The 24,206-nt window shown below is 44.4% G+C and overlaps 1 long non-coding RNA gene across 1 annotated transcript in view; it reads left to right on the plus strand.

Moving 5' to 3' along the window:
* The window catches only part of LOC112819376 (uncharacterized), a 228,666-nt gene that overhangs the window by 200,049 nt on the left and 4,411 nt on the right, over positions 1–24,206 (plus strand). The window contains exons 5-8 of the long non-coding RNA XR_012378634.1: positions 6,562–6,654; positions 13,685–13,830; positions 14,071–14,193; positions 15,327–15,534. This is a non-coding gene — a long non-coding RNA (uncharacterized lncRNA). The remainder of the gene's footprint in view (positions 1–6,561; positions 6,655–13,684; positions 13,831–14,070; positions 14,194–15,326; positions 15,535–24,206) is intronic.

Consider the following 24,206-nt stretch of genomic DNA (forward strand, 5'->3'; position numbering starts at 1 on the left):
GCATATGGCCCTTCTTTTCACTACATCTGTGTCTTTGGGGTAAATACCTAGGAACTAGAGAACACTCATGAAAGAAATTGAAGAAGACACAAAAAGATGGAAAAACATTCCACGCTCATGGATGGGAAGAATAAACACTGTTAAAATGTCTATGCTACCCAGAGCAATCTATACCTTCAACGCCATTTCGATCAAAATTCCAATGACTTTTTCCAAAGTGCTAGAACAAACAATCCTAAAATTTGTATGGAATCAGAAAAGACTCTGAAATGCCAAGGAAATGTTGAAAAAGAAAAACAAAGCTGAGGGCATCACGTTGCCCGATTTCAAACTATATTACGAAGCAGTGATCACCCAGACAGCATGGTACTGGCACAAAAACAGACATATAGACCAACGGAACAGAATAGAGAACCCAGATATGGACCCTCAACTTAATGGTCAAATAATCTTCGACAAAGCAGGAAAAAATATGCAATGGGAAAAAGACAGTCTCTTCAATAAATGGTGCTGGGAAAATTGGACAGCCACATGCAGAAGAATGAAACTCGACCATTCTCTAACTCCATACACAAAGATAAACTCAAAATGGATGAAAGACCTCAGTGTGAGACAGGAATCCATCAAAATCCTCGAGGAGAACATAGGCAGTAACTTCTTTGACATCGGCCACAGCAGCTTCTTTCAAGATACATCTCCAAAGGCTAGTGAAACAAAAGCAAACATGAACTTTTGGGACTTCATCAAGATAAAAAGCTTCTGCACAGCAAAGGAAACAGTCAACAGTACTCCACTTTCAACACTGGATAGATCGTCCAGACAGAAAATAAAGAAGGAAATGCTGGGCTTGAACTATACTTTAGATCAAATGGCCCTAACAGACATATACAGAACATTCCATCCAATAGCAGAATGCACATTCTTCTCAACTATATACAGAATATTCTCAGGATAGATCATATATTAGGTTATAAGTCTAAGCAAATTTTCGAAGACTGAAATCATACCAAGTCGCTTTTCCAACTACAACAATACAAAACCAGAAATCAATAAGAGGAGAAATACTGGAAAATCCACAAATATGTGGATATTAAACGACAGGCTCCTGAACAACCAATGGGTCAAAAAAGAAATCAAATGGGAAGTTTAAAAAATACCAAAACAAACACAAATGGAAACACAACGTACCAAAATTTATGGGACGCAGCAAAAGCAGTTCTAAGGGAGAATTTTAGTGATAAATGCCTACATTAAGAAAAAGGAGAGGGCGCCTGGGTGGCTCAGTCGGTTAAGCGACTGCCTTTGGCTCACATCATGATCCTGGAGTCCCAGGATGGAGTCCCGCATCAGGCTTCTGCTCAGCAGGGAGTCTGCTTCTCCCTTGACCCTCCCCCCTCTCATGCTCTCTCTCTCTCTCAGTCTCTCTCAAATAAATAGATAAAATCTGTAAAAAGTAAAAATAAAAGAAAAAAAGAAAAGGAGAGATTCAAATAAACAACCAGACTTCACACCTCAAGGAACTAAAGAAAGAACCAACGAAGCCCGAAGTTAGAAGAAGGAGGGAAATAATAAAGATCAGATAAAAAAAAAAAATCAATGAAAGAGAGGCCAGAAAAACAATAGAGAGGATCAATGAAGATAAGAGCTATATTTTTTGAAAAGATCAACGAAAATGACAAACATTTACCTAGACCTACCAAGAACAAATAGAGCAAGGACCCAAATAAATAAATACAGTTATAAACCAAAGAAGGGATCTTACAACTGATACTATAGAACTACAAACAATTTAAGAGATGACTATGAACAATTCTATGCCAGTAAATTGGACAACCTAGAAGAAATGGAAAAAAAATTCCTGGAAACATAGAACCCAACAAGACTGAGCTCAGGATGTAGCCAGAGAGAGGCCAAAGGGCCAGCCTCCAAAACAGCAGACAGAGCGGAGATTCTCTTGCCCTTCCCAGGGACAGTGTTGTCCCCAGCACTTTTCTGGAAGAACTGGCTGGCAGAACAGGAAACATAAGATATGGGCAGGCCGTGGGAGCCAACAAGACAGTGCTTCTCAACAGGAGGTCCCTGGATCCACAGCATCATGTGGAGACTTTCTAGACGCGCACATTCTGGCACCACCCAGCCCCATTGATCCAGACGTTCCAGATGATTGTAGTGACAAATGTCTGAAAGCCACCAAACCAAGCCCGCACCTTGTGACAGGAGTTCTGACAGCCAGTGCCATGAGCCAGGCCTCCCTTCCCAATGGTGGCCCATCAAGAAATGAAAAGTCGGCGATCCATTGTGGATTGTTCCTCCCGCCGTTGGATTGCCTGTAATTGGATGCAGGAAGTTCCTCTGGAAAAGCTTCTCAGATCGGATGTCCCTCTAGAACCGGAAGCCAACCTAAGTGTGTTGATAGCCAGGTAAAAAAGAGGAACTGCCTGTTCCGGTGCATCCGACTTATCTTCGTCTTTTCTGTTAGTTCTCCCCTGAGTTACCTCTGTGAAAGAAAGGTCAAGACTTGCACTCTGTCCCCGGCTCTGAGGATATTCTTTGCTTCTGAGATGGGAGTTTTGCTTTTGCCTAATAATGCTAAGGTCAGTCATGGAGATTCAGACACCCTTTAAAAATAAATTAGTTTTTAAGTCTCCCTAATAAAACAATAGTCATTCTTTAAATATCTGTTGGTAAAAAAAAACACAATACACTTTTAATACAAAAGATAAATTTTTTATTAGTGCCCAAAGTCATAAATCAGTAATGATATCATTCAAATGCATTGAGCTGTTTGTGCTAAAAAAAAAAAAAAAAACCACACAACAAAAACTTGTATAGATTGAGATAACCCTTATACTTGGTATTTTCTGGATTATGGCAGCATCTACATTCATTCAAGATGCACACGAAGGGGATCGTTTCCTCAGTCTGGACAATGAGTCTGGAATTCCCTGCCATAAACTGTGCTTTGCTGGAAGCCAGGGTCCAGGGGTCGGCTTGCTGCTTTATCCAGTCTTTTCCAATTATCAGGTAAATCACCTCCTCTGTGAGAGCTCCCTCTCCCGAGGGAAAGCGCTATTTACTGGGAACAGGGGTTTATCATGGTTGCCATCTGTTGAGGGGCTGAATCATGCCCCCCGCCTTCACACATTGAAGCCCTAAGCCCTAGTAACTCGGGATGTGAGTGTATTTGGAGATAGCATCTTTCAAGAGGTGGTTAAGTTAAAATGAAGTCACTGGAGTGGGCCCTAACCCCATCTGACTGTGTCCTTGTAAGAAGGGGTGGGGACCCCAACGCTCAGAAGACCGTGTGCAGACAAGGGAGAAGGCGGCCATCTACAAGCCAGGGAGAGAGGCCTCAGAAGGAGCCAAGTCTGTTGACGCTTTGATCTTGGACTTTCCAGCCTCTGGAGTCACGAGAACATAAATGTCTGCGGTTTAAGCCACGCAGCCTGGGGTACTTTGTCACGGCAGCCCAAGCAGACTAACCCCCGTCCAGTCTGATCCGTCCCTCGGGCCGTCTTCCGCCGGGAGAACCAGGGCTGTGGGCTTCTCGGTTTCCCTTTGTGCTCACTTATCCCTGGGTCTGATTTATGGGCCCTGTCTTTCTTGGTATTTACAGCAGCTACTCCAAGGCACCCTTTGCTGTTTGGATGAACGTGACCTGCCCCTTCCCCTACATGGTGAATAAAGATGCAGCAGGTTGGACCAGCAGCTCCTGGCACCCACTTCCTCTCAGTCCCTGCTTGGGCCTTCCTCAGGCACCATATGTTGTTAGTTATGACTTATTTTGTGTGTGTGGTCCTTCGGTCTCCTGTTTGTCTTTGAATGTTTCTTATCTGAGCCCACAGGGTGGTATCTCCAGCTCTATGGTCTCCCAGCTCTCTTTAATCTTGTGGTATGAAATAAGGACATCCAGCACCATGAAAATGGAGTGCTGAGAATCTCTAATTGTGGTTTGTTGTGTATGTACGCACACCAGCACACACGTGCAAAGCCTTTTGGTTGAGTTAGGATTTGTGGACATACCTGCCCCCATTCCATGACACGCTGAGTTTTTCTCAGATGGAGACCGACCTGTATTTCTCGCTGTAGCTCCAGGCCTAGCAGGATGCCTGGAATTTGTAGGTGCAAAATAATTCCTTTTTTTTTTTGAAAGGATGGATGGGTGTATACTCATGAGGGAATGGAAGTTTATAGAAGGGAAACTATAATTTCTGAGAATTTAAACATTACCAAACTTTCCTACCCAAAGGGCGGGATTTATCTCTTTACACAAAACTTCATAAATAAACTAGATCATTTAAAGTCATTCTTTTTTAAAAAAAGATTTTGTTTATTTATTTATTTCAGAGAGAGAGCAAGCGTGAGCAGGGGCATGAGCAGAGGGGGAGGAGGAAGGAAGGGGAAAGACTCTCAAGTGGACTCTCGAATGAGCGTAGAGACCAATGCGGGACTCGATCCCATGACCCTGAGATCATGACCGGAGCCAAGAGTTGAACACATAACCAGCTGGGCCACCCAGGCACCCTATACAGTCATTCTTGGAGCAGGTTTACTCTATATGCTTTGATTTTGAATGCGACGTTGGTTTTGATTCTTCGCCGGAGTCTCCTTTCACAGGGCCCAAACTACGGTAAAGATCAGATTCATATCCAGTATCCAGGATCAAACCCTGGGGTCACAACAGAAGAACAAGATAGTTTGTGACTCCTTTCATGCTAAATAGGAATGAGGTTTATTCTGTGGCTGGAGGAGAGGAGAGGAGAGGAAGTTTGGGACCAGGAGCCTGAGTGGAGGTGGTGCGGGCAGCAGGAGGAAGGCTCTGGAGTGTTTTAGGCAGATGTCGCAGGCTGAAGCTAGGGGTCATGAGGAGCTGCTTCTCGAGACCTGGGGCCCTGGTGATGCTGTTTGGGGGGCACAGATGACACAATCCCCCAAAGACTTAGGGGAGTCCCCTCCCTTCCCTTCCAGGGGGCAAAGGGCACATGACCTGGGAGCACGAGGTGGCCGGTGGCCACAGTGAAGATGCTGTCCTGCATTTACTGGACAGGCCTAACGGGAGGGAGTTCATCCACGGTCCACGTGGGTCCAGCCCCCACAGGGCAAGGCTGGGAGGCTGGGCAGAGGCATGATCAGGTCCTGATGCCCCCAGCCCTGGTTCTCACTTTTTTTTTTTTTTCAATTCCAGAAACACCTACCACATTGTGAGTACACAGCTGGTATTCAGGAACTGTTTGTTAACTGAGTGAATGGCTTAGAAAACAGGACGAGTTTCCAAGGAGAGAGCCCGTGGAGGAAGTACGCAGTACATTTCCTTCCAGCCCCGCACAGCTGCCCATGGGACAGATACCTCTGCTATTTGCAGACGATGCGACCTTATGTCCTTCTATTGTAGTGTCCACACGCTTGGTGAAGATCCTAACTGGTTGATTTCGGAGACAGGATCTCTAAGAACTGTCAACTCAGCTTAGGTTAGAAGTCCATTTAGAATTCTGTGCCCGACCTCACGTGATGTGATGAGCACTGGGTATTATACGCAACTGATAAATTATTGAACACTACATCTGAAACTAGTGATGAACTACATGTTGGCTAATTGAATTAAAAACAAAAAAGAATTCTGTGCCCAACCTGAATCCCGGGAACATGTCTTTTTCTTGCACGTAGGGGGCACTCAAAGTTTGTTCAATAAATATAAGTAAGTGAAGAGAAAATAATAAAAACCCTCTGATTTGAGTAAAAGAATGGATGTGTATTATTTGCACACCTGTCACGTGCATAGCTGGGTTGAACTATTTTATGTGTAGGACCCACGGGAAGGGAACAACGGTGCCCTATTGCCACCAAGCTCTTGGCTCTGGCAGGTGGAGAAGGCGCTCCATTGTCCCATCTTCCTGGATGGCTCTCTATTGCCCTCTGGTGGCCGACCTGTGCACTGCAATCGGTATCTCGGAGGCTCAGGTGAGGTTAGATTTGAACAGAGTGGGCTGTAAAACCTTGAAGGGCCCGCAGCGGTTTTTGATTCCGGCATTTCTCTAGCGGAAGTGTCGCGACAGATTCTGAAAAGCCTCGGCATTCTCTACAAGACCAGAACTTTGTTTGAATTTCGGGGATAGTCTAAAATATAAGCATGCTCTGGGTTCTGTGGATGACTACTTACTTTCTAATCACCCACTGTCCTGCAGTCCTGTTTTCTCATTTACGTTTGTGTTTGTGGTCAGGCTGGTGCAGAGTGTTACTACTTCACCTGCCAGGGGAGGCGCGGGGAGGCTCGGGCTCCCTATCCCCACACAGGAGCTGCAGGTGGAGAACTGCCCGCAGCACTCCACGGTGTAAGCCAGCCCCGCGCTGAGTCTGCGCACCCGGAGGTGAGGGGCAGGGGACTCTCAGAAACGTGACTTTCTCTCTCACACTGGTTTTGCCAACCGAGTTCTACGACTTGTTGTTATTGCTTACTAAAAGAAATGTTTTTGGAATGTGCTTTGGTGATACTTAAGAGCCAGCTACAAGCCTAGATGGTATTGACACCTTATTTTATACTTGTGTATATTTGTGTTATTACAGCAAAAAGGAAGTAATCCCATGATGGAGGTCAAATTGGCCCTTACCAAGTGGTCCAAATGCTGTGCATTTTGAGATGATGCAACCGAGGCTCAGGTGAGTGAGGGCGCTTCCGCAGCATGGGGAGGGGGTGCAGGGGTGGTTGGTGGTGGAACCAGAAGTGCTGGCAAGAGATCAGGCTTTCAGATGCTCGCCCCCCATGTTCTCCCCACTGTGCCGCCGGAGTCATCTGTATTTAAACACATCTATTTTGATAGGGCTTACTCTGTGGGCTGTTCCTCTTTGTCAGGGGAGATCTGACCTATAATCATTTAAAAATAATACACATTGGGCTACGTTACTCCTTTCCATGGCGATTCAAGTCCGAATGTATTTTGCACTATTCATAGCATTTTGCCTAGCACCATAAAACATGTAACATGAGATTCTTGTCCAAGCACAGTTTATAATTAAATCTGGAGGAAAGACATAGATGCGTTCTTTAAATAATTGATAACGTAGCAGAGTAAAGTGGGAAGTGAGTACTACGCAGTCACCTTCTGTCCCACCTGCAGTGTGTCTCTTAACGTTGCTTTGCATCTTTGCACCCAGCGGTAACCTTTCCGTAAAGTCTCCCAGAAAATGGAGAATGAAACCCAGTCTCCTTGGTGCCTTGGGTGCATCTGTCCATGCCCTGGGGCCTCCACTCCTGTCTTCCAGAAGTGGCCCGGGAGCATTCCTCAGGTCTGCCTGCGGGCCGGCCTCCAGGAGGAGCTCGGCCTCTGATGAACACACTGCTTATGCGGTCATGGCGTGTGCGGAGCTCCTTGGGAAGAGTCCGGGTCCCTGCAGTTGGAGGGCCCCTGCCATGAGCAGGGCTCTGCCACTACACGGTCCTCTGTGCCGAGCTAGGAAGGCAGTGAGCTCCTCCTGGGGCCGGCCAGTGACCCTTGTCCCCAGGGGGGCTGCACATGCCCAAAGCACCTACTGCCACAACAGTGTGTGTGTGTGTGCGCGCGCACGTGCACGTGGAGATGTTCGTTCACGGGACCTGTGGCCAGCTTCCAGGCAGAGCTTGGGTTTTTCAGGCCTTGAGTGATGCTTCCTCTGGGGACCCCCAGAGTCATGACGGGGCTGTTCCTGACTCAGTGTGGACCCTCCAAGATGATGCGACTCCAATCAAAATCCCCAAACACCGGCAGGTGGTGTTTCCTAATTCTGGGCTAATCAGCTACAAATCCAGTGAGTGTCTTTTGAAAGCGTGGCCTTATATCTCTGGGGCCTACAGATACAGGCCCTGTATCCATAACATAAGGAAGTGTGTCCGCAAGGGGAAAGAGTTAGTGAAGACTGGGACAATCCCCATCCCTTTCATGTGCAAATTATCCGTTTATTCCAAACAAGTGCATTTTCTTATTTCTCACCACTCTCTAGAAGCCTTAGGTCAGCTGGGCCTGGGTTGACAGTTGGATGATGTCATCCCTTGTCCTCCAGCTGGCCTGGACTCCTTCAAAAAGCACCTGTCACATTTGCTGGTCTCCCATCGGCCAGGGCATGTCACATGACCAAGCTGCTCTGGCAGGATTTTGAGTCTGGGTGGGCGGCAGGCAGAAGGGTTATATGGTCCCCAAGACCCAGTGTCAGAGTTGGATAAACCCAACCGAGGCGGGCAGTGGGCCCTGCATGGTGTGGGTGGGAAGGTGAATCTGCAAGCCCGATGATCAGAGAGGCGAGGGAGGGTCTGCAGCCCTGAGCAAGTGGCCCAGAGCTCGAGGTGTCTGGGATGGGACAGTGGGCTGAAGTGGAGCTTGGGGGGCCACAAGGAGGTGAGGTGGCAGATGAGGCCACCAACCACAGTAATTTGCCATTATTGCAGAAAGGGTGTTTCCACAGTATTATTACTTTTAGTCAGGCTCACATTCTTGCTCAGGCGACCAGACATTTTACTTATAAAATTTCAGGTTTACCGGAAAGTTGTACAATTCTGTTCTTGGCATTTATTGGTGCAAATGACACAGCAGAATGGAAAATATGTGGATGAATTTGTGTGTGTGTGGATGAATTTATATCATAGTCTAGGATGATTTGTTTCATCTTCTTTCAATTTCCGATGCCTGTTGACATTTCTGTGGGAGTTATCTTTCTTCTCCCAATTATACGGTCAAAGGAAAAACACATTTAAAAATTTGTAGCTCGGGCGGTTTGTAACTTCAACTTTTCAGATGAAATTTGGCACGAGGATTCTGGCACCGTTGTGAGCTGAAGCTGCTGGAGATCTATTTATTATGGCTTGCAGCCCCTGCAGCAGAAGTGGAATTTTGTTTGAGGTCGTAAAGAAAAATGGCTTGAGGATTTATGGAAGTACAAATTGCTCGGGTATTAAGTGTAATCAGTGCTCCAGGTGGTGAGGGGCGCGAGGGGGTAGCTTTATTATGCTCCCTGCTCCAAAACGACACAAACCTCCTTGAAATGGTCCCGCCCTGCCCCCCTCCCCATTCCCTGCTCCTTCCACCCTCTTGATTCCTCTTCCTTCCTTCTGCCAGGCTTTACCCTCCAAGAGGAAGCAGCCATTCCTGCGCCCTTGCAAGTTCCGTCCCTAAACTGAATGGCATATTGACAAGACATGCCTTGCGGTTCAGTTGGGATGGGAAACGATGTGGGCCAGTTTTCCAGAGGGGCTGGCAGGGTTTCCTTGGGAGACAGAAAATACAAGGAATTTTTAACTAGAGTTTCTAATACAATCTTTTTCTTCTCTGTCTTCCCCTCTTGCCCGAGTCTCTGGCATGTATTTTAGGGCTGGTACAGAGGGAGGCAGAGTCCAAGTCATTTCCTCCTGCGTAAAAAGTTCCTGCTTGGGAGAGACTGAGAGAGGAGAGGAGGGGAGAGAGAACTCAAGGGGGAGCTCAGAGGGAGAGAGGGGGAGAAGATGCAACAGAGGGGTAAGGAAGTGATAACATTTTGTGGCCCAGCATGGTGGTTTACATGTGGAGGTAGGATTATATAATTTGGGGGAGAGATCTGCAAGGCATCGACTCAACCCAGCCCACAAAGGTGTTAGCACAGGGATATTCATTGCAGCATTGTTTATAATAGTCAAATGTGGGAAATAACTTGCATATTCAGTAATAAGGCAGTTGTTAAAAATTGTGGTTTTCCTTCCAATGGAATACTATGCAGAGAGTAACGCAATGTAGTAGCCCTCTGCCTATTGACATTAAAGAGATCCATGATATATTTTATTTATTTATTCATTTATTTATTTATTTAGAGAGCATGCGAGTGTGAGTGGGAACAGGAGGGGCAGAGAGAGGACAGAAAGAATCTTAACCAGGCTCCACACCCAGCATGGAGCTGGATGCGGGACTTGATCTCACGACCCTGAGATCATGACCTGAGTGGAAATCAGGAGTCGGACACCTAACCGACTGAGCCACCCAGGTGCCCCTAAATTTAAAAAGTACCTTGCAAAAATTTACAAAACAATATGTCTAGTATGATCCTTTATTTTGGTGCAAAAAATATATATAGTTATATATATGTACCTATGCGTGGAAAAAATCAGGAAGACATTTGTCAAAATGTTAACTTTTTTTTCCCTAAGTGGTAGGATTTAAGGGAACGCTCACTCTTCCTGTATATGCATGTATATATGTAAAGAAATACATACTTCCTTTCTGTAGTGGCTGACACTTTAAAATAATGAATGTGAAAGATTTTGGGATCAGAAAATCATTAAAGGTGTTGTCATTTTTAAAATAAAATCTATCTTGTGTAGCTTCAATAAGGTTAAGTTTTCTGGGAAACTTAATTCTAAGTTGATAATTAGAACTCTTTCCAGTGTACTTTTCCCCCTTTCTGTATCGTAAACTTAAATAGGTGGTTTTCTTTCTTTCTTTCTTTTTTTGAGATTTATTTATTTATTAGAGAGAGAGAGAGAGGGAGGAAGAGAGAGAGAGAGTGGGGGGAGGGACAGAGGGAGGGGCAGAATCCTAAGCAGACTTTGTGCAGAGCACGGAGCACAGAGCCCGATGGAGGGCTCGATCCTAGGACCCTGAGATCTTGACTGGAGGTGAAACTGAGAGTTGGACGCTCAACCCACTGTACCACCCAGGTGCCCCTCATAGGTGGTTTTCTAAAGCGATGATTCTCAAACCTCAGCATGCACCAGAATCACCTGGGGCTGTGAGCTTGCAGTGGTCTGGGCCACCCACAGAGCCGCAGCAGCCTGAGAACTTGCATTTCCAACAACCCCCCCGGGACCGCTGCTTGTGGTCCAGAATCACACCTCCCACATTTTGAGAATGGTTCCTCTAAATAAGGGGAAAACGTCTCCAAAGTTAGAAGTTATGATCTCTTTTCCAACTTTTCCAGAATAAGTGCTTCTTTAAAATATTGTATACAAAATAGAGTAAAAGAATTCCTGAATTTTTATGAGACCATTTTTTCCCCATAAATTATGTAACGTATCTGTGTGAATAAATATCATGGACATTACTACCTCCAAGCACCTGTCAGTTGAATCTGAATTCTTTCCTGTGTCCCAGTGGAAGCCCGCTAACGTTCTGAAATGACAATCACTGTCGCTGTGCTATTTTTGCAGCTCTACTTAATAAAGTCTTGGCCTGAAGCCATTGCTCAAAGAGTCACACTCCTGCTGATGTTACACGTTAAAGAATCTCAGTGGACGGGAGGTGTGCACACCTTTGTTGGAAGTTTTTAAAAAACATTTTCCTGTCCTGGTTCTGTTTGTGTTACAGCTACAGCCACTGTGTGGCAGGCACCAGCGTCCCCTCCCCGCCGTGGTTGTCCTCGCCGGTCGAGTCAGTGGGGGGCGCTCTACTGGTCAGTGCCTAGGCTCTGCTCAGAGCCCCCCCCCGCCCTGGGCCCATTCTCACCATGTCTGTGTGCTCCCCAACCTTTTTAAAAGACTGCCCTTGGGAGTCCTGGGGAACAGGACTTAGCCCCAGCACCCAGGGCTCCCTTGGCAACAACCCTGAGGTGTCATTTACCAGGATCAGCCTGCAGCTACCCTCGGTGGGGCTTTGGCCTGAGAGTGAGCCTTTGCTGGGCACCGCCCGCCCCCCACCCCCTCCCCGCTTCTTGCCTTCCTTGCTTCCTAGTTGACCCTGGGAGCACTGCTTTCATAATCAACACATCACTTGCACACGAATCATTATAGGGTCCACTTTTGGGGAATTCTGACTTAAGACATCGGTCCCATGTATGGTGAAAGCCCCCAGACATGCCTAAGTGTATGTGACCCACACAGGATTATTGTCAACAATACAAGGGTATCGTTGGACCCTCTGCGAGCACGTGTGGAGATATAAGGCACAGCTGATGTCCTGGAGGGATCAGCTTCTTGCTTGAGAGATGGAAACAACTAGAACAAAATTTAATAATACGCCAGAGCTGGATGTTGAGACATATTAGTGGATGTTTTCATCTTTAGGGCGTTCTTTGCCCCCCTCTCCTACCCCCACGGAGTGCTGGAGCAGCCAGATGGTCCTTCTATCCTAAGTGTGACACAGAAGCCCAGGAAAACCCGCCAGGACGAAGGATGGTGTGGTCAGGGACATGAGTTGTCTCAGTTGGGACTCGTGTGGAACAGATGAAAAGAGGGTCTCATGGCACCTTCCCAAAGGCCCTGCACCCTCTAAACGTCCTGCCTTTACATGCAGCTCCAGGGAAAAAGAGAGGGAGACCCTGACCGAGGTTGCGTGAGATTGCGTGAGTTTCTCCTCACCACGGCAGGACGAGGCGTCAAAAGAGAAATCCAGTTGTGGTACAGAAAGCAGGAGCTGAGGTCCATACCCCCTGCAAACACGGGGCGCGGGCCAGACCGGTGCTGCAGGAGGCGGCCCCGTGACAGGGAGCATATGCAACTCTCCTGGGTTCAGGGAGGCTCTGCAATGCAGGTGTTTTCTTGCATAAAGTCTCTAGTATCTTAGACCTTCAGGGAAGTTAAAGAGTCGGTGAAACCAATAAATAAGAAAAACCCTACACAAAATCCCACCCTCATTTTATGCTTTGCTTTGACTTGCTCTACTTTTAAGCTTGCCCAAGGCCAAGTAATCCCCAGTTCAAGGCTGGTTAGAACTAATCAGAAGAGTTTTGTTTAACCAAGCAGAGGGAGGTCAGCCCTTTTAAAGCAAAACATTCAAAGGATTGAATTTTTATGCGCATAGATGTCGATGCATCAGATTTACTGAATCCCTCATAAAGCCCTGAGCGGAGCTGAGGCAGCGCCTTGACCTCTTCCAGGTAAGCAAGGGTGGGAGACCCGTTTGCCGGGCTAGTCACACCTCCTCTTGCCTTCATGGTAACTTTTGGAATGAGAAATGGGTATGTCAGACCCTTTTCCTTAAGGGACTTCTGTTATCAATTTATTTAACTATTTGTCATATGGGGAGAATGATATTTGCCTTTCAAATTATTAAGGCAATAGAAAAGAAATGCATCCTTTTAAAGACTTTGGATTGCATAGAATATCACCTGAGAAAACCAATGCTTTTATGATTGATAACGTTGAGGATGACATTCACAATGATAACGTTGATAAGGGGCTGGGAGTAGTCAGGGTTTAGGGAGAGAAGCAGGACCGCCAGGGAGAGAGTAGAGTTCGCTGTCTATCCACCAATTATTCGTAGCAACACTCCAACACTCCTGAGCGGTTTGTATGTGATGAATAAAGTATCTCTACATTCAGTCAAGCCTTCTTTTTAAAGTTCTAAATAAAGATTTGTAGTTTTCCACCTGTAGGCCTCATTAAAGTTATTCTAAGATAATTTATGACTTGATTGCTTTATAAATGGAATCTTTTATATTTTGATTGGTAATCGATTATTGCTGGTATATATGGGAAAACCATAAATCTGTGTTTATCGTATATTCTTATATTCATCACTTTACTTACCTTTTTAAATTGTTAGGTTGCTGTTCATTTACTTTCTTCTTCTTTGGGTTTTTCTTTTTCATCATGATAGCATAGAAGGCTTTGGCTTGATTGCTCAGTACAGATTTGAGGTTTGTAAATTTTGAGGTTTTGGTTATACCAAAAAATTCTGGAAAGCACCCACAAATTGTGGGAAAACTCTGTTACGGGCTATGGATTCAAAGGTGAAGAAAATGCTCTTCTTGTCCTTAGGAATTCATACCAGTAGTCTGAAAGACTGGATTATTTGCACTTTACTGAAATGATGTGTGTCCTGTGTGTATTTGGAACAACATGCCTTCAGGAACCTTCGCCGGACTCAGCAGCCCTGGCTGCTTCAATGGTGGCTTGGGAAGTAGGTAAAAACAACCTTTAGAGCACTTGACCATTCTGCTCTTACTTCCACTTGACATTTGGAATATTTTCCTTAAATTCCATTTCTCTCTCTTTCAAGGACCAATGACTGAGTGCACGGTGATTCATGGTTATTGGCATTCCTGGCTGTCTGATGGCTTCTACATCTCTAGCGAAGTTCTTGACTCTACATTTTAGCCAAATGATACCTGACTACAATGCTATTTCCTCTACTTTGGTTCTAGGTACTTCAGTTCTTTTGGAAACCAAAGCGGATTTTAAAAACTCCCTGTCTTTGTGTCACCTGACGCTGCAAGTACTGGTATATTACCTGCTACATGAAGAAGCCAAAAACTGTCACACTGAGTGTGAGTGTCTCGGCTCTGGGTAAATGACAGAACCTCTGTCCTTGACTTCTCACGCACATTAGTGATTATAATTTCAGAAGCATCAGATAAATATCTCCAATAGCAGCTCTTATTAGCCAGATTGTGAAAACATTCTTTCTTTTGGATTTATTTTATTTTATTTTATTTATTTATTTTTTAAAGATTTTATTTATTTATTTGACAGAGACACAGCGAGAGAGGGAACACAAGCAGGAGGCGTGGGAGAGGGAGAAGCAGGCTTCCCGCGGAGCAGGGAGCCCGATGCGGGGCTCGATCCCAGGACCCCGGGACCATGACCTGAGCCAAAGGCAGACACTTAACCACTGAACCACTCAGGCGCCCCATCTTTTGGATTTATTTTAGAAATAAAAGCATACCTTTATTCTGCAAGATCTGAGAAAATGATTTTGGGACAACATGAGCATTTGTGATTAAAAACCGGTCCTGAGGCTTCCACGATGGCTTCTGATTATTAAAATCCCCACAAGAGTCCATGTTTCTACATGGAAGTATGTGCTCCTTCCCATCTAAGAACAGAACTTCCCAAGAAACAGAACTCCCTGTGTTAGTCAAAGTAAGATCCTTGCTTTAGCAAACAGCCCCAATGATTTATGGTAATAAGATGTCTTTCTTGCTCGTATCAGAGTGTAATGCAGGTTGGGGTGGGGGTTGTTCTGGGCCCTGGGGTCCTATCAGGTCAGCCATCTCCAAGGGTCTCAGAATCCCCTGCTGGATTCACTCCATCCTCCAGCTGACCACCAGAGAGAGAGTGTGGGGCATCCTGTGTGATGTTGTAGGGGCCAACACTTGAGGTCACGCCTGTCGCTCTGATCTATTCTCTGCTGGCGAGAACACAGTCACTTTGCCCCACTTAAATAACTGCAAGGGGTCTGAGAAATACAGGGCATGACACAAAACTAGGTGTGTGAGTTTCCGATCACTTCTGTAACCGTGACCCCAGTCTTGTGGCTTGAAACAACACAAACTTATTATCTTTCCATCCTAGGGGTCAGAAGTCCAAAATGGGTCTCACAGAGCCAACTTCAAGGTGTTGGTAAAGGCGCGTCCCTCCTGGCAGCTCAAGGGGAGAATCAGTTCCTTGCCTTTTTCAGCTTCTAGAGGCTGCCCGGTCCCTGGTTTGTGGTCACCTCGCTCTGACCTCGGCTTCCATGGTCGCATCTTCTTCTCCGACTCTCCTGCTGCTGCCCTCTTCCACCCTTTAGAGACCTTGTGATTACACTGAGCCCGACCAGATGATGCAGAGTAATGTCCCCCTCCCAGGATCTTCAGTGACATCTGCGAGGCCTCTTGCCTGCTAAGGTAACACATTCACGGGTCACGGAGATTAGGATGTGGACAGACATCCCTGGGGGACAGTTGTTCTGCTCTTGCAAAGGGTGAGTTCTAGCTGTTTCTGTCTCACTGCCTGTGAGAACTCCGCAGTGGTCTGTGCTTGGCTCTGGCTATCGCTGGAGCTTACTCAGCTCTAAGCGCTAGTATGCCCTGACTGAGTGACACAAGCTGTAGGGCACGAGTCACAAGCTAGATCACTGGAAATTAACAAACTCGCGGAGTAGAATCACTAATGCTGCGCACAGTGCCATCTACGGTCTAAGATCATGCAGTTGTAACTATAACTACTCAATGGATTTTTTTACTTTTTAAAAACATTACAAAAAGAATACATCAAGATATGGTTGTTATAAAAAAATCAAAACGCAGAATGCGGAACTAGAAAGAATAAAGGGCAAAAAGTCATCTTTCACTTCTCTCCCCATAGATGAGTGCTGTTAGCATTCTGGAAGGTGTTCCTGAGCAACTTCCATTTGCCCTTCTGATCTCTTCCCCACCCTTCTCCCCCTTGCCTCTGGGTGGCTGACCCACACCAGACTGCACGAATGATCCTTTGCTCTCCGGCCTCTCGCTGGACTTGGCCAAAGGGAGGCACTAGTAGGAGACGGGAAGGCAGGAGGCGAGGGACGTCAGGGTATTTATTCCCTCTCGTTCCCTCCCTGTTGGGTTACCATGGGTTCGTTGCATTTCCACCGAAAGTCAAAGTGACCTTTTCCACAAAGCCACCTTCTCCAGGTTATGTCAGGCTTGGGGGTTATAAGGGTTCCATGTTCTTATCAGTCCTGGGCACTGCACTAAACCTTATTCTTTCTCAAAATTCCACCTGTACTTTTATCAAATTCTTTTCAGATTATCCAGTTTTAATGCCAGGACCCTGATGGATACGGAGTATGTCCTTCCACATTTTCCTATGACTTTACACACACACACACATGCGTGAGAAATAAGATGGTAAACTTGATTAAGGTGTGTGAGAGAGAGAGAGAGAGACAGGGAGACAGAGAGATAGAGACAGAGACAGAGAAACACAAGGCAACGGGTGGTATTTGAAATACACCACTGTGCAGACATTTTAAAATCGAATGTCAAGGCTCACATGAAGGGTATGGTAGAGCTAGGTCATTGCAGATTAGAGAGTACTTGTAGGAGAATTACTTTGAAAAGATTTAACTCCAGTTGCTCTGAATATCTATCCTATCTCCTAAGGGTGGGAGCAGAGAGGTGAGTCCCCTTTATCCCAAGCTAATGGGAGCTTTAATGGGGCCCTTCCAAATGAGGGGGCCAGCCTCTGACACACAGCTAAGAATGAAGAGGTTCTGTCACCGAGAGGCAGTGGAGTAGGGTGGACCTGGGTGCACTGTATGCATCCAGAGACGGCTGGTGGGGAGGGCAGGAGGTGGGTTTATGAGTGCTTCTCATGGACCAGATGCGGACCACATGGGGGAGAGAACTGGGCATTTTCAGTCGTGTCCAAGAGGGCTGCCTAGAGGGGCAACAGGTGTCAACCACATGAATCCGTGTGGTTCCAACTCCTGAAGAAACAAACATGAGGGGATAGCCATCTGGAGAGAAAAGATGCAGCCAGCATCATGTAAAGTGCTGTTGCGTGTTCTTTACAAGAGGCCTGTGAGGTACTCCCAAAAGCACCCAGAAGAGAGAGTGATGCGAGCCTCCGTGATCCCCAGTCGGGCAAGAATTCTCTGCTTCTGAACCTGGAGGGGTCAGAATCCTTCAGCAAGCTGAGGGTTGGAAGATGGTACTGAAGGAAAACAGAAGAAGGAGACCTCAAGGTCTGCAGGCTTCCAAGTTCAGTAGGCTCCAGATTGGGCAGGTTGGGAGAAAATATAATTTAAGTCAAGTTTGGGATTTTTATTATCATATAGGATTAGGTATCTTCGGTTGCTGAGTTGATGCTGTGTTTATGACTCAAAGCAAACCATAACATTTGTTTATTACCTGTGAGTTCACAGAGACCAGTAGACCACTTAAATTTCTCCCCTAGGTAGAGAATGAACTTTTCCCACTGGATATATTTTATTTTATTTTTTTAACTTTTTTTTATTATTAACATATAATGTATTATTCATTTCAGGGGTACAGGCCTGTGATTCATCAGTCTTACACAATATGCAGTGCTCACCTCAACGCATACCCTCCCCAGTGTCCATCACCCAGCCACCCCATCCCTCCCACCCCCACCCACTCCAGCAACACTGGATATATTTTAAAGGACTGGTGGAAGACAAAAATAGGGAAGTTTTCTCATTAGATCTTATGAGTCTTTCCTGTTCCATATACATCTTTTAAAATTATACACAATCATTATTATACTTTACATCCCCTTCTGGAACTTCCTTGATTCAGTTAGGGATGTATGTTAGAGATCTTTCTGTGTCCTGTAACTTCACTGACCAGTGACAAACTAGAATTCCCATCTGGATGTACAATACCTTATTTAACTACTCCCTTATTGATGGGCATTCCCATTATTTTTATTTTTTTCCCATTAAGAAACATTTTTCATGGGCGCCTGGGTGGCTCGGTTGGTTAAGCGACTGCCTTCGGCTCAGGTCATGATCCTGGAGTCCCGGGGTCGAGTCCCACATCGGGCTCCCTGCTCGGCAGGGAGTCTGCTTCTCCCTCTGACCCTCTTCCCTCTCGTGCTCTCTATCTCTCATTCTCTCTCTCTCGAATAAACAAGTAAAATCTTTGAAAAAAAAGAAACATTTTTCACCACCTCTGTGATGTAGAAGAATAGATTCTCTGATGTGCAGATGCTGTTGCAAAGAGATTGACCCCGTGTTGCTTTTGTCTGCCTATCTGCTATTCTCCTTTCTGACAACAGTACCTCATTTTCCTTTGGGGAAGGGGAGATGTAATAAGAATGCATCTCAAATTGTTGTCTTCCACTGTACTTTTTTAAAGCAAATACAAAGTGGGGCCAGCCCTTGGCCCTTCCTGGAGAGGAAACTCTGCGTCCTGCCCCTCTTGTCATGTGATTTGACTAAGTCAATCAGATACACCCTCCTGGGAACTTGATTCTTAAACGAAGTGACACAAAATTGGAAAAGGGTTGGGGATGATTTGTCCTGAAAGAGATCTTATAATGCTGGCCAAATGTAGGGGCACCTGGGTGGCTCAGTCGGTTAAGCATCCAGCTCTTGGTTTCAGCTCAGGTCATGATCCTGGAGTCCTGGGATTGAGTCCCACGGGCTCCCTGCTCAGTGGAGACCCTGCTTCTCCTTCTGCCCCTCACCCCGCTCGTGCTGCCTCTCTCTCTCTCTCTCTCAAATAAATAAATAGAATCTTAAAAACAAAACAAAACAAAAACAAAAAAATGGTGGGGCACCTGGGTGGGTCAGTCAGTTAAGCATCCAGCTCTTGGTTTTGGCTCAGATTATGATCTCCAAGTCCTGGGATCAAGCCCTGCATCAGGCTCCCTGCTTGGCAGGGAGTCTGCTTCTCTCTCTCCCTCCCCCTGCTCTTGCCCTTTCTTTCTCTTTCAAAGAAATAAATAAATAAAATCTTAAAAAAAATTATTACCTAATTTAATCTGAGCGTGTCTCTATTGTTTGTGGATGATATAAAGAATATGCGCATTTAATATTTTGGCAAATATCTCGAGTTGCCCTTCAATCTGAGGTAGCAATTTAAACTTCCACCAACAGTTGGAAGCTTCTGGACCTCATTTTCTTTTTTTTTTTTTTAACTTGCTTTAAGCAGTTCTTTGGTGGTATACACAGAGATTCTTCTTTTATTCAATTTTCCTGATACAATACCACTTTGATTTCCTGGCGGAATGATTCTATTTCTAAATGAGCCAAATGATATTTGCTGCAAAACGTTGGCCAAGAAATAATTCATTTATTTTTGCTAGAATACAACTGGCTTGTATTTAACTTGCCAGAGGTAAAGTTGATGAAATGGCTCAGTGTCAAATTAATTTTATTTATAAGTGCAGTGATTCACAAGGATATGAGCCACAAACTTGGATTCCAAGTGTTCTAAAACTGAGTGTTCTCACATGATTACCTTAGCAACTGTAAACAATGACATAATCATCAAATACCAGCAAAAAGAACAGTCAAGCATGCTACAAAAAGTTCCTCTAATTAACATCATGTTTGCCAATTATTTTATTCTTACTGAAATATATATTAGAAAAACCAGCTGTAGAAGTAGAATAATTTGTGATTTGACTTGAAGGCGTATGAAAAAGAAATCAGATTCTCCAACTGGGCGAATGCCATCATTAAAAGCAATACATGTAGGGTTCATTGCCCCGTGCAAAGAGAAATGTCTGGGTTATTGATGGATGATGGGAACCATACATAAGAATGAGTGATAGTGAAGTCAATCACTAAGAATTGTATGTACCAGGAAGAATATGGAGAAATGGAATCATGCCTACCACCAACTTCTTGAAATATTTCCTGCATCATGAATAAGGGGAAAAAATGTACACATTTGACTTCTATCCCCTTTCCTCATTACAACTACTTTTGTTGAAATTTAAAGAATATAAAATGTCCAGAGGAGAGAGAATTAGAATGTGGGAGCAGGGGCTTTGCCAGATTTTTTATAAGAGCTGGAGATAATTAAATCAATTACCACCATGTGTCGTATAGGATCTTAGAAAGGAAGATTGTTTAAGTAAATAAAGTTGTGTTGTTTTGTTACTAAGATATGTGGAAAAGATTGCCTTTCATGTGCCAAGCACTGCAACCAACAGGCAGAGAAATTGCCAAGGCCTCCAGTGTAGTGGGCCGATGAGGATGGACATTCCATGCTTCTCGTATTTCACAATTAAGAAAGGTGTTTCTGTATGCAACAGTTTAAGGAGTCTTCCTTGTGTTTTGAATTTCTTAAGATTTTTTTTTAACCTAAAGGCATGTATCTAATACTTTTTCCCAGTTAAATGAGAAGACCATATGGTTTTTCTCCTCTGATTTATTAATGTGGTTAGTTATATTTATTCTAATGTTAAACCTCCCCTGAATTCCTGGGGTAGAGCAAATCTGGAGAAGATATATTTTCATTCCTATACTTGGCTGGATTGGATTTGTTCTGCTGATTAGGATTTTTGTATCGATGTTTACAAGTTAGAATGTCTGCAATTTTCTTTCATCATATCATCATTGCCTAGTTTTGGCATTGAGGCTCTTTTCACCTCATAGAATGTTACTAGGGCAGTACTCCCCCATTTCCATCTTCTAGAAGACTGGAATGATCTTTCTTAGAATTTGCTCATAAAATTGGCTGAACCTGCTATATTGTTTTTGGGAAGATATTTACTGATTAAATTTCTTTAAAAACTGTAGGACCATTTAGGCCTTCTCTTTCTTCTTGAGTCAAGTTTAATAAGTTATAATTTTCCAGGAATTTATTTCATAGAAGTTTTCAAATTTATTAATATTACATTTATGAGCAGATCAAATAAGGATGAGCAAACAATTATGATAATCCATAATATTCTCTTTTCTTCTGGGACTTTGATTGGACAGATGCCAGATCTTTCCATTCTTTTTTTAATATCTTTTTCTTTCTTTATCTTTTCCATCTTCTTTTACCTCTGTTTTACAATCTTGGCAATTTCTTCTGACTTGTCGTCCAGTTGCCTAATTTTCTCTTCTGCCATGTCTAATCTACTATTTAGCCATCCACTGAACTTTTATTATTCATGGTAATATTTTCATTTGTAAGTTGTTTTGGCTCTTGTTCAAACTATTATTTATTAAAATTTTATTATTTTTAAAAAGATTTTATTTATTTGTCAGAGAGAGTGAGCACAAGCAGGGGGAGTGGCAGGCAGAGGGAGAAGCAGTCTCCACACTGAGCAAGGAGCCTAATGTGGGACTCGATCCCAGGACCTTGGGATCATGACTTGAGCCAAAGACAGATACTTAACCAGACTGAGTTACCCAGGCACCCCCAAACTATTATTTATTTTTTATTCTATTTTTATTTCTTTAAACATATTATGTATAATCATTTCATATTTTGTTTCTAATAATTCTAATATCTAAAGCACTTGAGAGCCTGAATCTTGTTTCTGCTGATGATTCTCATGGTGTTTGTTTCTTTGAGGGTTTGTGATCTCCTATCTGATTAACCTTAAACTGTGGAAATTGTGAGGGCCTAAAATGGGAATGCTTTCATCTGAAGAGGTTTTGTGTTTGCTTCTGCCAGGGACAGAAGATGTCTGCGACCTAGGACACTCAGGACTCCAGGCTGCTGTTGGTCTTGTGGGTGCTCAGATTCAGTCTCTGCCTTGTGGTAGGCCCAAAGAGTAATCATGGGGCCCCTTAAAAGCCTCTTCCCATCACACATATACCATGTTCTGTTAATTCTACCTCCGGTATCCTGTCTATGAATGCATTTCATGCATCCTCCAGTCCAGCCAGTCTGAACTTCTCAAAGCTCTCCTTTTCCTTCCTCTCGTCACTTGTTCTGGTGAGAAGGTCCTGTTATCACCATTTCCATGGTGATATCTCTCCTTCAAGGTCTGGCTCAAATGCTCACTCTTCTAAGACACCTTTCATTGTTTCCTCAGCTTAGCAAGCTCATGTCTCCTGTGCGTTAAGCATCACACACACACACACACACACACACAGATGCACAGACACACACACAGATGCACACATACACAGGCAGACACACACACAGTCATATCCTTTCCTCAGGAATTAATTGCTTTGTGCTTTGTCTCAGAGTTTCTTTCCTTTTCTTTCCTGCTACTCTGACTTTTTAGGTCAGGTTCTGTTTCATCTTTTTTTTTTCTTTTTTTTAAAGTAGGCTCCACATCTACTTCTCATGACCCTGAGATCAAGATCTGAGTTGAAATTAAGACTCAAACACTTAACCCAGTCACCCCTATATTTCATCTTTGTAGCCAGTCCCCTGGTTTTTTCACTCCAATCCCATCTTTAATAATTCTTCCACATAAAGGTGAAATGTGTTTATAGGATCCTAGGTGTTTTAAAGGGAGCCCAGTGGAGACATCCCTGAGAAGACTGTGGTGGTTGTAACTAGATAATTATACCCAGTGGCTCCCTGAAGGCTTTCTAGGTGGAGGGTTGGACTGGAAGTGGGGTGTATTCAGTGGATGCTTTCAGGGGAGTTAATTCTGAAGGGCTAAAAAGCTAAGGGCTCTCCACTGATGTGTATTTTATATGGAAAATAGAGAAAAAAAAAACCCAGAGATACAATCTTGAATGAGTGATTCAATCTCCGAATGTGTGCATGGAGCCCAGTGGCCACATTCAGGCATCAGAGCAAAGGCAGGAGAGTGAGGGGAGTGGGCAGAGGATCGTGCTTGCTGGAGAGATTCTCCATCCTCATTTGAGGAACCCTGGCAGTCTCTCTTTACAGAGAAGCTGTAATTTGGTGGCTCAGCAGTTTCAAGTTTTCCCTGTGATATTTGAAACTTTGCATATTTTCTTTCTTGCCAACAGTTATAACAAGACATCCTGCTTTTAAAAATGCATTCCAAATGACATTTTCATGTTAGGCTCTGCAAACCAAGCAAACAAGTGCCTGAAGAGAATATCCAGCTTGATTAATTAGCCTTATGTAGGAGTTTGCTAACTATTGCAATATGTAAAGTGGCCCCATTTTGATTGCTACATTTGAACTTCTATTTGACATAATGTTTACTAAACCATGCAGATAAGTCACACATTGAAGTGAATGATACATGATTGGACCTTGTGCAATTTGCCACCAAAATATTATTCTTCTGAAAGATCATTCCAGACACTGTGTCTTACTCACACTTGTGCCTTTGGTATTTATCTTAGTGCTTGACACATAGTAGGTATTCCATGCATGTTTGTTGAAAAATCAAGTAAAGTATTTCAAAATGATTTCTAAAGCCTAGAATGTTCTCTACATTCTTCATGGTTCCATGGGATACCAAAGAGGAATAGGAGTTTGCCATCAAGCCAGGAAAAATAACACATGATTACGAATGATGTGATGCAGACATAAGTGCTAAAGGAATTTTCAGGAGAAAAGTCTTTGAGGGTCTAGTCAGGGAAGGCTTCCAGGAGGAGGTGGCATAAGATTTGAATACATGCCTCAAAAAAACATTTGTTGAAGTGAACTGATTAGGTGAAGGAAAAACGGGTGGGGGCCTCCTAGGTTAAGGGAGGTGCATGAGGGAGTACGGAGGAGGGGTGGTCAACAGGAGCAATGAGGAAAGAAACTGCGTCATTTCCACTCACAGGATGCTATAAGGGGACCCTGCTAAATGCAATGAGGCTGCAAATGGAATCTGTCCTGGATGGGCCTCTGCATAGAATTTATGAGCTACAATATATGTCATATTTTATGAGCTCACAACAAGGATCCTTGACATAAAAGCAAACCAGAAAGTCATAACCTCGCAAAAAAACATGCTCAGGGACACCAGCTACTGGGACACACTGACAAAGGACACCACAGGCAACGGAGGGTAGGATGTCATGTTTGGTGACCCTGTGCGGGAGGCCTGGGCAGGTGGTGTGCCTTTCCCAGCTGCATGGCCTCAGCTGGAACAAAGGGGAGTGAGCTTGGAGTAAAGATTCAAAGAGAAATCACTGGTCAGTGAACCTAGGACTTGGCAGGAAAAAGGGGACATGGCTATAGGATCAACCTGT

This window comes from Callorhinus ursinus, unplaced genomic scaffold, assembly GCF_003265705.2.
Source record: "Callorhinus ursinus isolate GAN/ISIS: 27379988/994484 unplaced genomic scaffold, GSC_fseal_2.0 scaffold6, whole genome shotgun sequence".
NCBI lineage: Eukaryota > Metazoa > Chordata > Mammalia > Carnivora > Otariidae > Callorhinus > Callorhinus ursinus.